This window comes from Pristiophorus japonicus, chromosome 9 (assembly GCF_044704955.1).
Source record: "Pristiophorus japonicus isolate sPriJap1 chromosome 9, sPriJap1.hap1, whole genome shotgun sequence".
Classification (NCBI taxonomy): domain Eukaryota; kingdom Metazoa; phylum Chordata; class Chondrichthyes; family Pristiophoridae; genus Pristiophorus; species Pristiophorus japonicus.
Genome location: NC_091985.1, coordinates 131,971,519 through 131,991,744, shown reverse-complemented (window position 1 = coordinate 131,991,744; position 20,226 = coordinate 131,971,519). Strand labels below are relative to the sequence as shown.

At 44.6% G+C, this 20,226-nt stretch overlaps 1 protein-coding gene across 3 annotated transcripts in view; it reads right to left on the bottom strand.

The window, feature by feature from the left end:
- Positions 1-20,226, bottom strand: part of LOC139273233 (serine/threonine-protein kinase PAK 5-like) — a 365,900-nt gene that overhangs the window by 108,242 nt on the left and 237,432 nt on the right. The gene's annotated exons all lie outside the window — the stretch shown is intronic.

Here is a 20,226-nt window from a genome sequence, read left to right as displayed (position 1 = left end):
TATCCTTATTAGGCGGGAAATTGTGTTAGGGAAATTGATGGGATTGAAGGCCGATAAATCCCCGGGGCCTGATAGTCTGCATCCCAGCGTGCTCAAGGAAGTGGCCTTAGCAATAGTGGATGCATTGGTGATCATTTTCCAACAGTCTATCGACTCTGGATGGATTTATGAAAGGGAAATCATGCTTGACGAATCTTCTGGAATTTTTTGAGGATGTAACTAGCAGAGTGGACAAGGGAGAACCAGTGAATGTGGTGTATTTGGACTTTCAGAAGGCTTTTGACAAGGTCCCACACAAGAGATTGTTGTGCAAAATCAAAGCACATGGTATTGGGGGTAATATACTGAAGTGAATAGGGAACTGGTTGGCAGACAGGAAGCAGAGAGTCGGGATAAACGGGTCCTTTTCAGAATGGCAGGCAGTGACTAGTGGAGTGCCGCAGGGCTCAGTGCTGGGACCCCAGCTCTTTACAATATATATTAACGATTTGGATGAAGGAATAGAGAGTGTAATATCTGCAAGTTTGCAGATGACACTAAACTGGGTGGTGGAGTGAGCTGTGAGGAGGACCCTAAGAGGCTGCAGGGTGACTTGGACAGGTTAGGTGAGTGGGCAAATGCATGGCAGATGCAGTATAGTGTGGATAAATGTGAGGTTATCCATTTTGGGGGGAAAAACACGAAGGCAGAATATTATCTGAATGGCGGCAGATTAGGAAAAGGGGAGGTGCAACGAGACCTGGGTGTCATGGTTCATCAGTCACTGAACGTGGGCACGCAGGTGGTAAAGAAGGCAAATGGTATGTTGGCCTTCATAGCTAGGGGATTTGAATATAGAAGCAGGGAGGTCTTACTGCAGTTGTACAGGGCCTTAGTGAGGCCTCACCTGGAATATTGTGTTCAGTTTTCGTCTCCTAGTCTGAGGAAGGACGTTCTTGCTATTGAGGGAGTGCAGCGAAGGTTCACCAGACTGATTCCAGGGATGGCTGGGCTGTCATATGAAGAGAGACTGGATCAACTGGGCCTTTATTCACTGGAGTTTAGAAGGATGAGAGGGGATCTCATAGAAACATATAAGATTCTGACGGGACTGGATAGGTTGGATGCGGGAAGAATGTTCCCGATGTTGGGGGAAGTCCAGAACCAGGGGACATAGCCTTAGGATAAGGGGCAGGCCATTTAGGACTGAGATGAGGAGAAACTTCTTCAGTCAGAGAGTTGTTAACCTGTGGAATTCCCTGCCGCAGAGAGTTGTTGATGCCAGTTCACTGGGTATATTCAAGAGGGAGTTAGATATGGCTCTTACGGTTTAGGGGATCAAGGGGTATGGAGAGAAAGCAGGAAAGGGGTACTGAAGGAATGATCAGCCATGATCTTATTGAATGGCGGTGCAGGCTCAAATGGCCTACTCCTGCACCTATTTTTCTATGTTTCTATGTCAAAGGTCGACATGTTCATTCAATAAAAAAAGTGAAACTTTAATGTGCAGTTTCTTAATTAGGTAAAATCCAATATTTGAAACCAGTTTTTAAGTCAGAGATTGAATGTATCAGGATAGTCGACGGAAACAAAATGGGGAGAATTTTGTTTTTCCAATGATTAAAAACTATTAAATACAATAAAAATTAATTGGTAAATATGGAAGAAAGAGAAAAGGGAAGGAGAGAACGGGATTTAAAAAAAAGTTTTTTTAATTTCAAACATTTTAGAATACTTTAAACAGATGAAATTATGTTTTATTGACATCACAACTGTATTAGAGCAATAAAGCTAATGTATGTCTGACATCTCAGCAGCATTACATTTAAGAGATTTTTTTTCAGCCTTATGATGGGTAAGCTGAAAAGAAAATGGCTGCCCCTAGAAGTGCAGGATTCTCTGGTGCTGACGACACTTCAAGGATTAAATGTTAACTTGTAAAATAAAATGGATTTGGTAGCATATGTTGTCACATGAATAGCTGGGAATAAGTCCACCATAGGTACAGTACTTTATTTTGCAATTCGATGGTTAGCTTAAAAATGAAATGTTATTATCTAAATGCATTACATTTTTAAGGTAGAATGCTATCTTCAATGACTTTCACAATAAACTTTATTTCATATTTTATGTATAAGGTTTTTCTTTAGCTTCAAGAAATGTAACCCAACTTGTTTTTTTTCCTGCATTTGAAAAGCATACAAATTTTTAAAATAAAAAATACCAACAAATCAATCAGCTGTAGCTTTGTTTAAAATCATTCATTAAACAAGAATGAAGAGCAATCTTACTGGCTTTTTTAGCCCAATATTTTACCATGTCATGGATTTTCACTTAATGAAGTCTTTACAACCAACTACTCCAGTACAGATAATAAGGTGATTTTAGCAACAACTAAGTATAAAGTAACCTTTAGCCTCAACAAAAGTACCCATGCTTGTATCTACAATTACTGTTTATTATAAAAGTCAATTTATTAGTTTAAAGTATATTTATCAGTGTAAAGCACATTGAACTGATAGAAGACGCAAGGGCAAAGGGGAGATTCTAATTAGCAAACACTGTCTAGTTTTAAATATCAGTGTTTCGCAATAATCATCCCATATATAAGAATTGAAGTCAAATGTTTTCAAGTGCCTGCTGTCATTTCTACTTTATTGCTTTTGGAACAGCTTTGGGTGTTTGTTCTAGATTTCAGTGACAGTGGCCATTTTTCATGAGGCTCTTTGCGCAGTCTGGTCTTTGATGATAAGCTGCAATGGAAAAATATTTTCCGGTTGCAGAAACACTCGTCTCCTCTAGGCAGTAGAACAAGGCCCAGGCAAACCAAATTAACCATGATGAATAATAAAGTGTGTAATTAATAACTTTACCCTTTTAATGCCTTTAATCTATTGTCTTGCACAAGTTTAACTATCCAAAGAATTCGAAATGAACACACAAATGTTTCCAGGTCTCATTTTCAACGCTTCCTTCTTCATTTAGACTGTAAATCATATAGGTAACAGTTTTAGTGTTGTTCATGTTATATCATTTGCAGTACTACCTGGTTCTATTTATTTCTGTTAAATGCAAAATCTATAAGTATTTCCTTTCATTAAACTACAATCATACTTCATTTTCATGCTTACCAGGAAAAAAAAATCGAGAAAGAACATAACATAAGAAATAGAAGCAGGAGTATAAGAAATAGGAGCAGGAGTAGGTCATTCAGCCTTTCGAGGCTGCTGTGCCATTCAATATCATGGCAGATCTTCTACCTCAACTCGATCTTCCTGCACTGTTTCCACTTGATTCTCTTAGTATCCAAAAATCTATCGATCCCTGTCTTGAATATCCTCAACGACTGAGAATCTACAGCTCCCTGGCGTAGAGAGTTCCAAAGATTCACATCCCTTTGAGTGAAGAAATTTCTCTTTTATTCTGAAACTATGCCCCCTAGTTTTAGACTCCCCAGCCAAGGGAAACATCCTCCCAGCATCTACCCTGTGAAGCTCCTTAAGAATGTTATACAGTTCAATGAGATCACTTCTCATTCTTCTAAATTCTATGGAATATAGGTCTAGTCTACTCAATCTTGCTTCAGAGGACAATGCCCTCATCCCAGGAATCAGTCCAGCGTACCCTTGTTGCACTTCTTTAGGCGAGGAGACCAAAACTGTGCACAGTACTCCAGGTGTAGTCTCACCAAAGCCCTATATCATTTTAGTAAGACTTCTTTATCCTGTACTCCAAAGGCTTTGTAATAAAAGCTAACATAACATTTGCTTTCCTAATTGCTTGCTGTATCTGCATGATAACTTTCTGTGCAAGGCTATGTTAAAGTGACCCATATGAATTAAGGATGCACTTTGTAACAATTTTCCATCTAGTCCTTCAATTAACATTTACAAGCAAGCAAAATGGAATCCAAGTTATAGAATCATATATGGACTCAAGTTTCGGCCTGAGTTGCTCCTGTTTTTTTGGAGCAACTACTTCAGAATGGAGCATCTTAGAAATTGCAATTCTCGGCATTTAGTTTGCTCCAGTTCTAGTCGGTTAGAACAGTTTCATTGTAGAACAGATTTTTTTTTCAAAAGGGGGCGTGTACAGCCACTTACGCCTGTTTTGCAAGTTTAGCCAGCGAAAATTTACTCCAATCTAACTTAGAATGGAGTAAGTGTAGATTTTTGTACGCTCAGAAAAACCTTGCCTCCACTTACAAATCAGGCGTAGGGAACGAGAGATGGAGCGGGGGAGGGAAGTCATTACATTTTACAAGCATTCAGCAGTCTCACTTCTACAAATAAAGAGCAATCCTGAATAATAAATGATAAATAAAGCAAATAATAAAAAAATTGAATTTTCCTACCTGTCTGAAGCAGAAGCAGCAGCAGCAGCCTTCCGAGCTGCAAAGTTATTTTTATAGGGCTGTTCAGCCAGGAGACGGGCGGGACACAGTCGTCAGGCGGGCCACACCGGCAGCACAGCAACCTCCTGAGCTGCGAAGTTATTTTTATAGGCTGCAGGCCATTCGGCCAGGAGACAGGGGCGGAACACGTTCCGTCAGGCGGGCCACAATGGCAGCACATCAATGTTCCGAACTGCAGAGTTATTTTTAAAAGGTTGCAGGCCGTTCGGCTAGGAGACAGGGCAGGACACGGTCGCCAGGCGGGTCACACCGACAGCACAGCAGTCTCCTGAGCTACGCAGATATTTTAATGGCCTGCAGGCCGTTCAGCCAGGAGACAGGGGCAGGACATGGTCGTCAGGCAGGCCACACAGGCAGCACAGCAGCCTCCCGAGCTGCACAGATATTTTAATGGCCTGCAGGCCGTTCAGCCAGGAGACAGGGGCAGGACATGGTCGTCAGGCGGGCCACACAAGCAGCACAGCAGCCTCCAGAGCTGCGCAGTTATTTTAATAAGCTGCAGGCCGTTCGTCATTTACCTTTAAAAATGGCCGAGTGCCAATGTTTGTCTCACACTGCGCATGCGCGCACGCTCCAGTGCGCAAGCGCAGGGCTGCCGGCACGACGACGTCTTCTCTGACCTAGCCCGGCACCCCCCCCCTGCAGTTTCAGAATCGGCACCATGCTTTGGTCCTGCCCTCCACAGAGCTCTCCATGCCGCGCCGAGCTGGAAAGGAGCAGCTGTGAATCGGAGAATTGCTCCATAAGTTTTTGACGTGCTTTTGAGTGCGGAAATCAGGCATGGCTCTCGGAGCTGCACCGTTCTAGGCGCAGTCCGAAACTTGAGCCCATAGAATCTTACAGCACAGAAGGAGGCCTTTTAGCTCATCGTGCCTGTGCCTGCTTTTTGAAAGAGTTATACAATTAGTCCCACTAGGGGCTCAGGGCTGCTTCCCTGGGTGCATTGCTCAGCTAGGCACACGTGTTGCACCTGCGAACACAAAGTTCCAGGTCTGCATCTATCCCTGGCCACCAAACGTGTGACCTGGCAATTGCCTTCATCATGACAATGCCCGGGAGTTCTCAGATGAACGCCTATCTGCCCATCTGGGGCATGACTACTTGGTTTCCCCATAGTCGGCAATCAGCCTGAATCAAGAGTTCATCCTTGCACCTGTGAAATGGTTTAAATTCCTCAGGGCATGCCCCGTACGTGGCTGCCCAGTCCCCATTCAGGACACATTTCTTGACTAAAGACAGTAGCGGGTCTCTATTTATCCAGACTTTGATCTGACGGGCTGTCACGGGTGAGCCTTCGCTTTCGAAAGCTTCAACAGCCATGACCATCTCAGCAGCATGCTCGGTTGCCCACTCGGTGGTGGCTAGTGGGAGCCTGCTGAGTGCATCGGCGCAGGTTTCAGTGCCCGGTCTGTGCCGAATTGTATAGTCATAGGGCAGCTAACGTGAGTGCCCACCTCTGTATGCGGGCCGACGCATTTGCATTTATGGCCTTGTTGTCAGCCAAAAGGGACGTTAGTGGTTTGTGACCTGTCTCCAGCTCAAATTTCCTGCCAAACAGGTACTGGTGCATTTTTTTTTACTGCATATACACATGCAAGCACTTCCTTTTCTACCATCCCGTAGCCCCTTTCTGCCTGGGACAGACTTCTGGAGGCATAAGCTACCGGCTGTAACTGACCCTTGGCATTAACATACTGCAACACACACCCGACCCCATAGGACGACGCATCGCACGATAAAACAAGTTTTTTTACATGGGTCATATAGCGTTAACAGATTGTTGGAGCATAACAAATTGCGTGCTCTATCAAAAGCCCTTTCCTGGCTGTCCCCCAAACCCATTCGTGATCTTTGCGTAGGAGCACGTGTAACGGCTCTAGCAGCGTGCTCAATTTGGGAAGAAAGTTACCAAAATAGTTCAGGAGCCCCAGGAACGAACGCAGCTCCGTCGTGTTACGGGGTCTGGGTGCTCTCTGGATCGCTTCCGTTATGGACGCAGTCGTTCTGATCCCGTCTGCTGCTACCCTCATCCCCAGGAATTTTACCTCTGGAGCTAGGAAGGCACACTTCGTCGTTTTCAGTCGCAGACCTACCCGGTCCAGTCTGCGTAGCACCTCCTCCAAGTTTCGGAGGTGTTCTTCAGTATCGCAAGACGTGATGAGGATGTCGTCTTGAAAAACCACCGTCCTTGGAATTGACTTGAGGAGGCTTTCCATGTTTCGTTGAAAGATCGCGGCAGCCGAGCGAATCCCGAACGGACATCTGTTGTACTCAAACAACCCCTTGTGTGTCGTGATGGTGGTCAGCTTCTTTGACTCACTCGCCAGCTCCTGGGTCATGTAAGCTGAGGTCAGGTCCAATTTTGAAAAAAGTTTGCCACCGGATAGCGTCACAAAGAGGTCCTCTGCTCTCGGTAGCGGGTACTGGTCTTGGAGTGACACCCGATTGATGGTGGCCTTGTAATCACCACATATCCTGACCGACCCATCCGCCTCGAGGACCGGCACAATCGGGCTCGCCCAGTCACTGAATTCAACTGGCGAGATGATGCCCTTCCCTCAGCAGGCGGTCCAATTCGCCTTCTATCTTTTCCCGCATCATGTACGGCACCGCTCTGGCCTTGTGGTGTACTGGCCTGGAGTCCGGGTTTATGTGAATCACCACCTTGGTCCCCATGAAAGTGCCAATGCCGGGTTGGAATAGTGAGTCAAATTTGTCCAGGACCTGTGAGCACAGAAGAGATTGGATTGACATCGCCCCATTTCCAGTTCATGACAACAAGCCAACTCCTCCCCAGAAGTGCGAGACCATTCCCCGGGACAATCCAGAGTGGCAACCTGTTCTCCGAATCTTTGTGGGTCACGACTACCATGGCGCTGCCTAGCACCGGAATGATCTCCTTTGTATATGTCCGTAGCTATGCGTCAATCGGCAATAATTTTGGCCTCCTGGCCTTGGACGCCCAAAAACTTGTCGAACTGTTTGATACTCATCAGGGACTGGCTGGCCATCGTGTCTAACTCCATTGATACTGGGATGTCATTGAGGAGCACTTTCATTATTATCGGTGGCGTCCTGATGTATGAATTGTATATGTGCTCCACATGAACAAGCTGAACTTCAGCTTCCAGCGATTTCCCCCAGTGTTCATTTGGCCTCGTAGGAGCTTACACCGGGCCCGTCCTCCTCGTACATTAACCTGGCTGCAGGCTTCCTGCAGATACGCGCCAAGTGACCGCTGACGTTGCAATTTCTGAAGGTATATTGCTCATACCTGCAAGCTCTGGCTGTGTGTTTGCCTCCACACCTCTAACATGAGCCGTTGTTGGAAACAAAAGGTCCATTACCAGTTGATCGTCTCCGAAACTTTCCTTAAACGCACCATTGACAGGTGTTGATGGCCCCATTACTGGCCGCATTGTCCCTTGCGATGGCATGAATCGTCTTCCAGCTAGCCATTGTCTCTGTTGAATTCCCCCTTTGGGTTCGACTACATGCTCGGGCATGTCCGATTGCCCCTGTCTGCCTGGAGAACTCTGTGCCACGTTAACAATGTTGACTCCCTGTCCATTTGCTGCATTTAAACCAAGATTTTTGTCAAACATCATTCTGGTAAATTTCTGGGATAAATGTCTGGGTCATCAAAGCCACCGTTTCCAGGTCAAGTCTTTGGTCTCAACCAGTTTCCTGAAAACTCCAGCGTGCCCGATGCCTTGAATAAAAAAGTCTCGCAGCATCTCCGCTCTGCATGCATCTGGGAACTTACATAGGCTCGCCAGTCGCCGGAGGTCTGCCACGAAGTCTGGATCACTTTGCCCTTCTTGCCGCCAGTGCGTGTAAAACCGGTGTCTCACCATGTGCATGCTGCTCGCCGGTTTAAAGTGTTCCCCGATCAACTTACTGAGCTCTTCAAAAGTCTTGTCCGCCAGCTTCTCTGGTGCTAGAAGGTCCTTCATCAGGGAGTAGGTCCTGGATCCACAAACCGTCAGGAGGTGAGCCCTGCGTTTGTCGGCCGAATCCTGTCCCAGCCATTCCTTAGTGACGAAACTCTGTTGTAGTCTCTCAATAAAATCGTCCCAATCATCACCAACACAGTACCTCTCTTCTGTGCTGCTAGTGGCCATGCTCGCGTGGTTTAAATCCCAGTTTCTCGTCGCCAATATGTCCTTACTATACAGTACAAATGCATACGAGGCCCATACTAGAGAGAAGGTCACTCTGTGACCAACAACCTTTATTAGCCAGCACTGAAATGGCGAAGATGGGTGGAGCTTCCCCTTTTATACCTAAAAGTCCAGGTTAGGAGTGTCTCCTACAGGTTCACCACCTAGTGGTCAGTGTTCTCACGGTGTACAACTTAGGTCAGTTTATACATGGATTACAATGACAGTTGAATACATGACACTGACAGTACTTGTAATGGTTATTTGATCAGTCCATAAAGATGCTTCTAAGGCTTAGACAAGTTCTCATTAACCATGAAATACTTTAACTACAGTGCCACGAGCCGTCCATTATAGGAAAATTCAGATTTAAGTCAGTACACTTTAATGCTTTGATAATACATTTCTTGTGCGTTACTCTTAATTGATCGCCTCAAATTGCTCCCCACTGGCACCACTTAGTATTAATCTACCTCAACAAACCCTCTTCAAGCACAGCCAAAGATGGCAGACAAAATCTATAATTGTATAGATCATACAACAGGATGTTTTTCACAGCTCAATTTTACATGGCAATATGCAAAATGTCATATGCCATTATGTTTTACTGAAATTCTATTGAAAATGATACATATATGCCTCTAATTCTTCTGTAGATCGAAAGGTAACGTTGCTTCAAATTATTAAAAGCTGTGGGCTGATATGAAGTACATTTTTACACAGGTATAATGACCCGAAATCGGAAACCTCAGGACCGAGGCTATTCCGTTTTTTCCGGATTTCGGAGAAGAAATCAGACGTCCTGAATCCGGAAATCCCTGGGCCGAGTTTCGGGTATTTCCGGATTACGGAGAAGAAATCTGACGTCCCGAATCCGGAAACCCTTGGGCTGACTTTCGGGTATTTCCGGATTTCGGAGACAATCCAACGTCCCGAATCCGGAAACCCTTGGGCCAACTTTCATGTCTTTCCGAATTTGGAGCATTACATCAGACGGCCTAAATCCGGAAACCTCACGACCGGGCCAGGCCGCGCCGGTTTGTATATTTTTTTGAATTCATGTTTGGAAAAAGGTATGTACAGCTTAAAAGACCTGTCCAGTCCCGTCAGAATTTTATATGTTTCTATGAGATCCCCTCTCATCCTTCTAAACTCCAATGAATAAAGGCCCAGTCGATCCAGTCTCTCCTCATCTGTCAGTCCAGCCATCCCAGTAATCAGTCTGGTGAACCTTCGTGGCACTCCCTCAAAAGCAAGAACGTCCTTCCTCAGATTAGGAGACCAAAACTGAACACAATATTCCAGGTGAGGCCTTAACAAGGCCCTGTACAACTGCAGTAAGACCTCCCTGCTCCTATACTCAAATCCCCTAGCTATGAAGGCCAACATACCATTTGCCGCCTTTACCGCCTGCTGTACCTGCATGCCAACTTTCAATGACTGATGTACCATGACACCCAGGTCTCGTTGCACCTCCCCTTTTACTAATCTGCCACCATTCAGATAATATTCTTCCTTCGTGTTTTTGCTCCCAAAGTGGATAACCTCACATTTATCCACATTATACTGCATCTGCCATGTATTTATCCATTCACCTAACCTGTCCAAATCACTCTGCAGTCTCCTCACAGCTCACACCGCCATCCAGTTTAGTGTCATCTGCAAACTTGGAGATATTACACTCAATTCCTTCACCCAAATCATTAATGTATATTGTGAAAAAGAAGGGCGGTAAGAGAAGGGATAACCAGCTGTGGATAACCAAGGAAATAAAGGAGAGTATCAAATTAAAAACCAATGCGTATAAGGTGGCCAAGGTTAGTGGGAAAATAGAAGATTGGGAAAATTTTAAACGACAGCAAAGAATGACTAAGAAAGCAATAAAGAAAGGAAAGCTAGATTACGAAGGTAAACTTGCGCAAAACATAAAAACAGATAGTAAAAGCTTTTACAGATATATTAAACGGAAAAGAGTGACTCAAGTAAATGTTGGTCCCTTAGAAGATGAGAAGGGGGATTTAATAATGGGAAATGTGGAAATGGCTGAGACCTTAAATAATTATTTTGCTTCGGTCTTCACAGTGGAAGACACAAAAACCATGCCAAAAATTGCTGGTCACAGGAATATGGGAAGGGAGGACCTTGAGACAATCACTATCACTAGGGGAGTAGTGCTGGACAGGCTAATGGGACTCAAGGTAGACAAGTTCCCTGGTCCTGATGAAATGCATCCCAGGGTATTAAAAGAGATGGCGGAAGTTATAGCAGATGCATTCGTTATAATCTACCAAAATTCTCTGGACTCTGGGGAGGTACCAGCGGATTGGAATGCAGCTAATGTAACGCCTCTGTTTAAAAAAGGGAGACAGACAAAAGGCAGGTAACTATAGGCCGGTTAGTTTAACAACTGTAGTGGGGAAAATGCTTGAAACTATCATTAAGGAAGAATTAGCGGGACATCTAGATAGGAATAGTGCAATCAAGCAGACGCAACATGGATTCATGAAGGGGAAATCATGTTTAACTAATTTACTGGAATTCTTTGAGGATATAACGAGCATGGTGGATAGAGGTGTACCGATGGATGTGGTGTATTTAGATTTCCAAAAGGCATTTGATAAGGTGTCACACAAAAGGTTACTGCAGAAGATAAAGGTACGTGGAGTCAGTGGAAATGTATTAGCAATGATAGAGAATTGGCTGGCTAACAGAAAGCAGAGAGTCGGGATAAATGGGTCCTTTTCAGGTTGGAAATCGGTGGTTAGTGGTGTGCCACAGGGATCAGTGCTGGGACCACAACTATTTTCAATATACATAGATGACCTGGAAGAGGGGACAGAGTGTAGTGTAACAAAATTTGCAGATGACACAAAGATTAGTGGGAAAGCGGGTTGTGTAGAGGACACATAGAGGCTGCAAAGAGATTTCGATCGGTTAAGCGAATGGGCTAAGGTTTGACAGATGGAATACAATGTCAGAAAGTGTGAGATCATCCACCTTGGGGAAAAAAAAACAGTAAAAACGAATATTATTTGAATGGGGAGAAATTACAACATGCTGCGGTGCAGAGGGACCTGGGGGTCCTTGTGCATGAATTCCAAAAAGTTAGTTTGCAGGTGCAGCAGGTAATCAGGAAGGCGAATGGAATGTTGGCTTTCATTGCGAGAGGGATGGAGTACAAAAGCAGAGAGGTCCTGCTGCAACTGTATAGGGTATTGGTGAGGCCGCACCTGGAGTACTGCGTGCAGTTTTGGTCACCTTACTTAAGGAAGGATATACAAGCTTTGGAGGGGGTACAGAGACGATTCACTAGGCTGATTCTGGAGATGAGGGGGTTACCTTATGATGATAGATTGAGTAGACTGGGTCTTTACTCGTTGGAGTTCAGAAGGATGAGGGGTGATCTTATAGAAACATTTAAGGTAATGAAAGGGATAGACAACAAGATAGAGGCAGAGAGGTTGTTTCCACTGGTCGGGGAGACTAGAACTAGGGGGCACAGCTTCAAAATACGGGGGAGCCAATTTAAAACCGAGTTGAGAAGGAATTTCTTCTCCCAGAGGGTTGTGAATCTGTGGAATTCTCTTCCCAAGGAAGCAGTTGAGGCTAGCTCATTGAATGTATTCAAGTTGCAGATAGATAGATTTTTAACCAATAAGGGAATTAAGGGTTACGGGGAGCGAGCGGGTAAGTGGAGCTCAGTCCACGGCCAGATCAGCCATGATCTTGTTGAATGGTGGAGCAGGCTCGAGGGGCTAGATGGCCTACTCCTGTTCCTAATTCTTATGTTTTTATGTACTAGTTACATTCTCAAAAAATTCCAGAAGATTTGTCAAGTATGATTTCCCTTTCATAAATCCATGCTGACTTGGACCGATCCTATCACTGCTTTCCAAATGTACTGTTATTTCATCTTTCATAATTGATTCCAACATTTTCCCCACTACTGATGTCAGGCTAACCGGTCTATAATTACCTGTTTTCTCTCTCCCTCCTTTTTTAAAAAGTGGTGTTACATTAGCTACCTTCCAGTCCATAAGAACTGATCCAGAGTCGATAGACTGTTGGAAAATGATCACCGATGCATCCACTATTTCTAGGGCCACTTCCCTAAGTACTCTGGGATGCAGACTATCAGGCCCCAGGGATTTATTGGCCTTCAATCCCATCAATTTCCCACCTAATAAGGATATCCTTCAGTTCCTCCTTCTCACTAGACCCTCGGTCCCCTAGTACTTCCAGAAAGTTATTTGTGTCTTCCTTCGTGAAGACAGAACAGAAGTATTTGTTCAACTGGTCTGCCATTTCTTTGTTCCCTATTATAAATTCACCTGAATCTGACTGCAAGTTTGTCTTCACTAATCTTTTTCTCTTCACATATCTATAGAAGCTTTTGCAGTCAGTTTTTATGTTTCCGGCAAGCGTCCTCTCATACTCTATTTCCCCCCTCCTAATTAAACCCTTTGTCCTCCTCTGCTGAATTCTAAATTTCTCCCAGTCCTAGAAACCCCAATTCTGCTAGCCAATCTATTAATCAACTGGGATATAAATCAACTAAGAATCTCTGGAGCACATTCCTGATGAAGAGCTCAAATTTCCCCAACCCCTTTTTCTGGTGCCCTCACCCGAGGTGTGCTGTTTTTGTCCGCCTCCAAGCACGCCGAAGATCTTCCTCCCGATTCTGGCCGCTCTCTAGCCTCTCCTCGGTGGTGGTGTAGCGTGACCCAGTGGTTTGGGGACGGAGCCAGGTCCCGGCACTGTTACCTCTGCTCATGCGTGATAGAGTCTGCGCGCATGTGAAGTAGCTCCTGGCAGGCGGAATCTGAGTGCGCGCTGCAGGCTGTGTGGGAGGGTCCCGAAGCAAGCCGTCCCTAGCCCTGGCTGAATGGGCTCCCTCATCAGCGGCCCGCTGCGTTCCCTAAGGTAGGACTTCTATTTTTTATTTATTGATTAATTGATTGCTTATTACTTTGATCTTGGTGCTTTAGCTGCAGGGTTCCTTCTATTTTTTTTTATTTGTTATTTATTGATTGATTGCTTATTACTTTGGTCTTGGTGCTTTAGGTGCAGGTTTCCTTCTATTTTTTATTTGTTAATTCATTGCTTATTACTTTTTGTGCTTTTTTTAGTGCTTGGTGCAAATGCACTGCTTTGTTTAGTGCTTGGTGCTTTAAATGTATTTATGCTTCTTTAATGTTGTTGTGAAGCTGTTTAATGCTTTGCAAGGTCCCCTCCCCCCCACCCCCCTATCTTTGGCTGCCTGCGCTGATTTCTTAAGTCACCGCAAGGTTTTTCGGATGTACAAGAGTGCCCACTTACGCTGGCCTAAGTTAATTTGTTGTAACTTTTAGCTGGCTAAACTCGCTTAAATGGCCAAAACAGGCTTAAGTGGCTGGTAACGCCTCCTTTTGAAAAAAAAACTAAACTAAAAAAAAACCTAACTAACTCACCTACACTGGGGCAATTTAAACGGCTAGAATTGCAACTAAAAAGATACTCCAGAAAAATCAAGTTGCTCCTAAAAAACAAAGCAACTCCTGGGGAAATTTGGGCCCAATGTTTCTGAGATATACTACTATTACCACGGTCGTTACAACTTGCATTGATTTTATGGTGCAGAAATTGCGGTCGGGGCTTACCGCGGATGGATTCCTCGGACTTGAAAAAAATCTACTAACTTACCTGGTGGTCCAGGAGGTTCGGCGACTTGCGGTCCTGGGCCTCTTGGCTCTCTAGATTTTTTTCAGGTTGGAGGCTTACACCTGCATAGAGGTCCATGTATCTCAGTGGCGTGGCGTTTCGCAAATGTCTCTGGGATCATGTGGGCCGGCCCACCCAAAGTAGAGGTATTCCCATTCATACTTATGGTGATTCCGTAATCACCATAAGTATGAATGGGAATACCCCCCAAAATATACACTTAAGATATTTTTTTTAAATCACATTTAAAATTAATCAAAATGGAATTTAATTAATTATTTAAAACAAAAATTACATTTTTTGAAAAATAAATTTACATATGTTAAAAGGTCTCAAAATAAACTTACCTTATTTCCAGGTTTTAAAAATGTTTAAAGTATTGAAAAAGTGTATTTTTCTGTCCTATAAAAGGCTTACGCTGATGAATGCAGGCCTTATAATTTCACAGGCATTCACTGGGCAGAAGTTGGGCAAATAAACCAACTCTCCGCCCACGGAAGCCCACTTCTGTTAAATTTGTACGTATGCCTAAACCCAGGACTTGCGGGGCCCCAACGATCACTTGCACACCTCAAACGCACCCGTAGGTGCCGCGAATTCAGCCCGAATATCTTTAACGTAGAAACCGTGCCTATGCACTTAAGACGCATGAGGAAAATTGACACTGAGCCAAAGGCGATAAGACTAAGAGGGATAACTAAAAGATTGCGCAAAGAGATAAGTTTTAAGGAAGATCTTAGAGAGCAGAGGCAGAGGGGGTTTAAGGAGGAGTTTTAGAGAATGGTCCTATGTGGCTGAAAGTAAGGCTGCAAATAAGAGGGGTAAACATACAAAACTGTCAGACAGGAAAAGATCAGCTGGTCCATCTGGGCAATCCCTGACAGTTGTGATGCCTTGTACGTCACTTTTCAGGCACTTCCTACCCACTAGGAGCCTTGTAATCTCCGGGGAGAGGTGAAAAAACAGAAAAAAACCCAAGGTCAATTACACAAAAATAAAATCGGGAAAATTTCTCTCCGACCCCCCTCCCCGCCATGCGATCAAAACTAGTCCATGGAGATCACACTGACTATGACTTATATTACTTGGCACCTATCTTTTGTCTGACATGATCTCTCTTCCATCCAGGAACCAGTCCAGCACTCTGTCGAAGTGAAGTTGTACTTGTCACATGAGCCGGTAACTTGTTCCATAGATCTACTATTCTCTGGGAAAAGAACCACCTAACATTTAACCTAATTCTACCCTTGTGCAACTTATAAACATGATCCTGGTCTTTCCCAATTAGCTAATAAAGGCGCAAGCCTTTCAATGATCTCAGTAGATCACGAAACGTTACTGCAAAGCCACACTCAACCTCATCCTGCTGTGCCACTCATCACGTCCCCATCACTCTGCCTTCCTTACTCTACCACTGCATATCCTTTCTCACACCAACTTACCTTTCACCTCCACCCATCCCTCTCTCTCTATCTACATTATCAGTTCCCCATTTCACTAACCACGCCTCACACTCACCCCCTTCCTTGTCCAAACACACCAACTAACAACACACAAGGGTCAGCATTTGGGTCCTTTAGCCAATGTTCACGTATAGTTAACGTTGATGTGTTGTCAAAAATTGAAATCTTTATTTTCAGCATTTTGCATTCTTGGACAGATTTGGGGGCACCTTTGGAAGTGGTTTAGTGAATTGTAGTGAATGGTGAGACATAAGGGTACCCCCACAATGGTGATGAGTGAGAAAGGAATGGGTTGGACATTGCAGGAATCCTTTATGGAGCTGGTGTGGGTTAGTGTCAACCTGGCACATCATGTGGCAGTCAGGGTGCACAGTGTGAAGTACACGTGGCCATGGCGAGGCTATCACTGGTCGCCCGGACAGCAATGTGGTCGGGTGTTGATGCCCTGTGCAGCATCAGGTGATTCCGGAGAAGGTTGGCGTTGTTGTTGGTGATGTTGGTGTGTTTAATGATGTTGGTGTTGGGGCTGATTGTGGTGGGATTCTAAGGACCAAGGTGAGACTTTTTCCAAGGACACTGATGCTGCTGGAATAGATGGCAGGTGAGGTTGAGATGATAGAAGCGATCTGTCAATGGTGAGAGAGGTTGCTCCAAGGAAGTGACAATGAAGAGAGAGTTCAAACACTTCCAAAGCGCATACAACTCAAAAGTCTCTTCCAAAACATGAACATTTCAGCTTCTGACATTGGAAGTAAACAGCTGTGAAATGGCAGGTTTTATGCCACTTCTGCAGCTGTCAATTAGCCAAAGTGATCGAGAGTCACACTTACCTGGCTTGAAACCCGAGGCACGGCAAACCCGTTAAAAGGCTGGTAAAATTGTAAGTGCCTGCTTTTAACCATCCTAAACTGCCATTTAAATACATTTTAATAATGTTAATAACTGTTGCGCCGCTTGTTGTCGGATCTACAATCCGAACGCAGATCTGGCAGCTGAGAAACTCACATGGAGACAGGTTTAGAGTGGGATCCTGACCCGCTGTCAATTACAGCCATTTTGACAGCGGGCCCACCTCCAAATCCACACTTGCAGGGATGGGAAGATTCCGGCCATCAGATGGACATTAGCTCTAGCTGCACTCCTGATCAAGAAATCAGTCCCATCATCTTTGGCCCGCTTGCCAGATTCTTCAAACCCTACTTACCCAGTCATCACCTGCACTATCAGCGCAACTGAACAGAGAATTATCAGGCCCCATCCTCTCCAACAGGTTTCTAACACACATCTGTCAACATGAACATTAGAGTTTCATGAGATAAATATTATTTATTTCTATATTTTAAACTGACTAGTTTATTGGATTAAGAACTTGCATTTTTATAGCATCTTTCATAGTCTCAGGACATCCCACATTGCTTTACAACCAATGAATTACTTTTGAAGTCACTGTTGTTATGTAGGCAAACGTGGCAATCAAATTGTGCACAGCAAGTCTTCACAAATTACAGAATGAATGAATGAATGAATGACAGATAATCTGTTTTTGGTGGTGCTGGTTCAGAGATGAATGCTGGTTAAATATAAATTATTCACTTAGTGTCTTTAATGTTCTAAAAGTCCCTCGGCACTTAATAAATAGAAATAGAAAAGGAAACAGATGCCATGCAGGGAACAATTAAGAGAGCGATTGAAGGTTTGGTCAAACAGATGGGTTTTAAGAAAGCTTTTAAAGGAGAAGTGGGAGAGAGAACAAAGGAGAGAGAAAAGGAGAGAGAGAAAAAAAGGGAGAGAGAAAAGGAAAGAGAGAAAAGGAAAGAGAGAAAAGGAAAGGATAAGAGAGTGAAAAGGAGAGAAATGGAGAAAGGAAAGGGGAGTGAGAGAGAAAGGAAAGGAGAAAAAAGTAAAGAAGCAAAGGGGTTTAGGTAAAGAGTTCCAGAGAATGGGGCCATGGTGGCTATGAGCTCTGCCATCAATGGTGATGATAAAGGGAAGGATAACATATAAAAGGCTAGAGCTAGAGGACCAAAGGGTTCTGGTGATGTGGGAGAGATGGAAGGGGGGGCGGGGGGAGGGGTAGAGTGAAGGAAGTTGCAAAAATAAGTTAGGTCAAGGCAATGGAGGGATTTGAAGACTTGGATGAGCAGCTTAAATTGAACACACTGTGGGGCAGAGAGTCAGTGTCGGTAAGGCAGAATAGGGATCATGAGCAAGCAGGGCTTAGTGAGCGACAGAATATGGCCATCTACATTTTGAACAAGTTGAAGTTAATGAAGGATAGAGAGTTGGAATATCAAATCGAGGTGACAATGCATGCATACGGGTGGGTGCAGGAACGGAGGTAGGGCTGGAATGGGCAATGTTGCACAGGTGGAAATATGTGATGTCGGTGATGGATATGATGTAGAATGAAGCTCAGCTCAGGATCTAACAGGATGCCAACATTTCTCATGACTTGATTCAGCCTTTGTGAGCAGCCAAGGAGGGGGAAAAATAGCAAAGTTTATGGTGGTGGCTGAAATGAATAGTTTGCATTTTCCTGAGGTTAGTCTGGAGGAAATTGTGGAACACCATGATTGAATGTCAGACACGCAGTCTGACAGCACTGATTTAGCTGTGGATTCTAGAGATTTGGTGGAAAGTAGAACGGTGTGCTATCAGCATATATATGGGAGTAGAGTTTCCACTTTGGGTGCCCAAAATTGTGTTAATTTTGAGAAGTGTTTCCTTTTCGCAAGTTTCCACTTGCACTCATTTCAATTTCGGTAAATGTAAAATCTTCCAAGAACCAGCGCAATCGGACAGCATTTTAGATTGTAATTTTAAAAAAATGTGCTTTAAAAAAATATTCCTTGATATATTTAAGAGTGGTAGCCTGGTGCAGTTTGATTAATACGGATGAAAATGGGTTTATCACAAAAAAAAGAAGTATTTTTAATCAGTGTATCTAATCCATCAGCTGTGTATAACCCAATTTCATATAATTGAAAATAACTAAAAAACTATACAAAATTAAAGATAACATTTGCTAGTTACATTGGTGTACAATCTTCAGTTTCTTAGAAAATTAAAAAAATTATATTCAAAAGCTTTTAAAACTGCCTGACAATGTCCTTGCACCTAAACGAACCAGCTTAAATGTTATAGCCTCCTCAAAGGCCTGCAAACGGGCGCAATTAGCGGAAACTCGCAATAGTGATTAATTCGATCTGGGGACGTGATTTTTTAAAAAACTAGCACAAAAGATCACGGAAACTATGTGGCCTGCCCAGTGGAGCTGATCAAGTGTGGTCAGTGCTTCAATGCTGGGGATGTTGGCCTGAGCGAGGACACTAACGTTGGTGCATCTGTCCTCCCAGGGGATTTGTAGGATCTTGTGGAGACATCATTGGTGGTATTTGTCCAGCGACTTGGTGTCTGCTGTACATGGTCCATGGTTCTGAGCCAAACAGGAGGACTGGTATTACCATAGCCCTGTAGACCATGAGCTTGGTGACAATTTTGAAGGTCCAATCTTCAAACACCCTTTTCCTCAGGCGGCCGAATGCTGCAGTGGAGGCAGTGTTGGATCTCGTCATCAATGCCTGCTCTTGTTGATTGGGGGCTCCGGAGATAAGGGAAATGGTCCACGTTGTCCAGGGCCGCGTCGTGGATCTTGATGACTGAGGGGGGTGGGTGGGGGGCAGTGTGAGGGCAGACTGGTGGAGTACCTTTATCTTACTGATGTTTAGCGTAAGGCCTATACTTTCGTACGCCTCCGTAAATACATCGACTATGTCTTGGGAGTTCAGCCTCTGTGTGCGCGCAGATGCAGGCGACATCCGCGTACTGTAGCTCGACGACAGAGGTTGGGGTGGTCTTGGATCTGGCCTGGAGACGGCAAAGGTTGAACAGGTTCCCACTGGTTCTGTAGTTTAGTTTCAGTCCAGTGGGGAACTTGTTGAGTGTGAGGTGGAGCATGGCAGCGAGGAAGATTGAGAAGAGGGTTGGGGCGATGATGCAGCCCTGCTCGACCCCGGTCCGGACGTGGATTGGGTCTGTGATGGATCCATTGATAAGGATCACGGCCTGCATGTCATCGTAGAGCAGGTGGAGGATGGTGACATACTTTTGGGGGCATCTGAAACGGAGGAGGACGCTCCATAGACCCTCGCGGTTGACAGTGTCAAAGGCCTTTGTAACATTGAAGGCGGCCATGTATAAGGGCTGGTGCTGTTCCCTGCATTTTTCCTGCAGTTGTTGCGCTGCAAAGATTGTGTCCGTTGTGCCCCGTAGGGGATGAAATCCACACTGTGACTCCGGGGAGGAGCTCCTCGGCCACGGGGAGAAGACGGTTGAGGAGGATTCTAGCGATGACTTTCCTAGTGGCTGATAGCAGGGAGATTCCTCTGTAGTTGCTGCAGTTGGACTTCTCCCTTTTTTTAAAGATAGTCACGATCACTGCATCTCTAAGATCTCCCAGCATGCTGTCCTCCCTCCAGATGAGATGAGGTCATGTAATCGCGCCAGC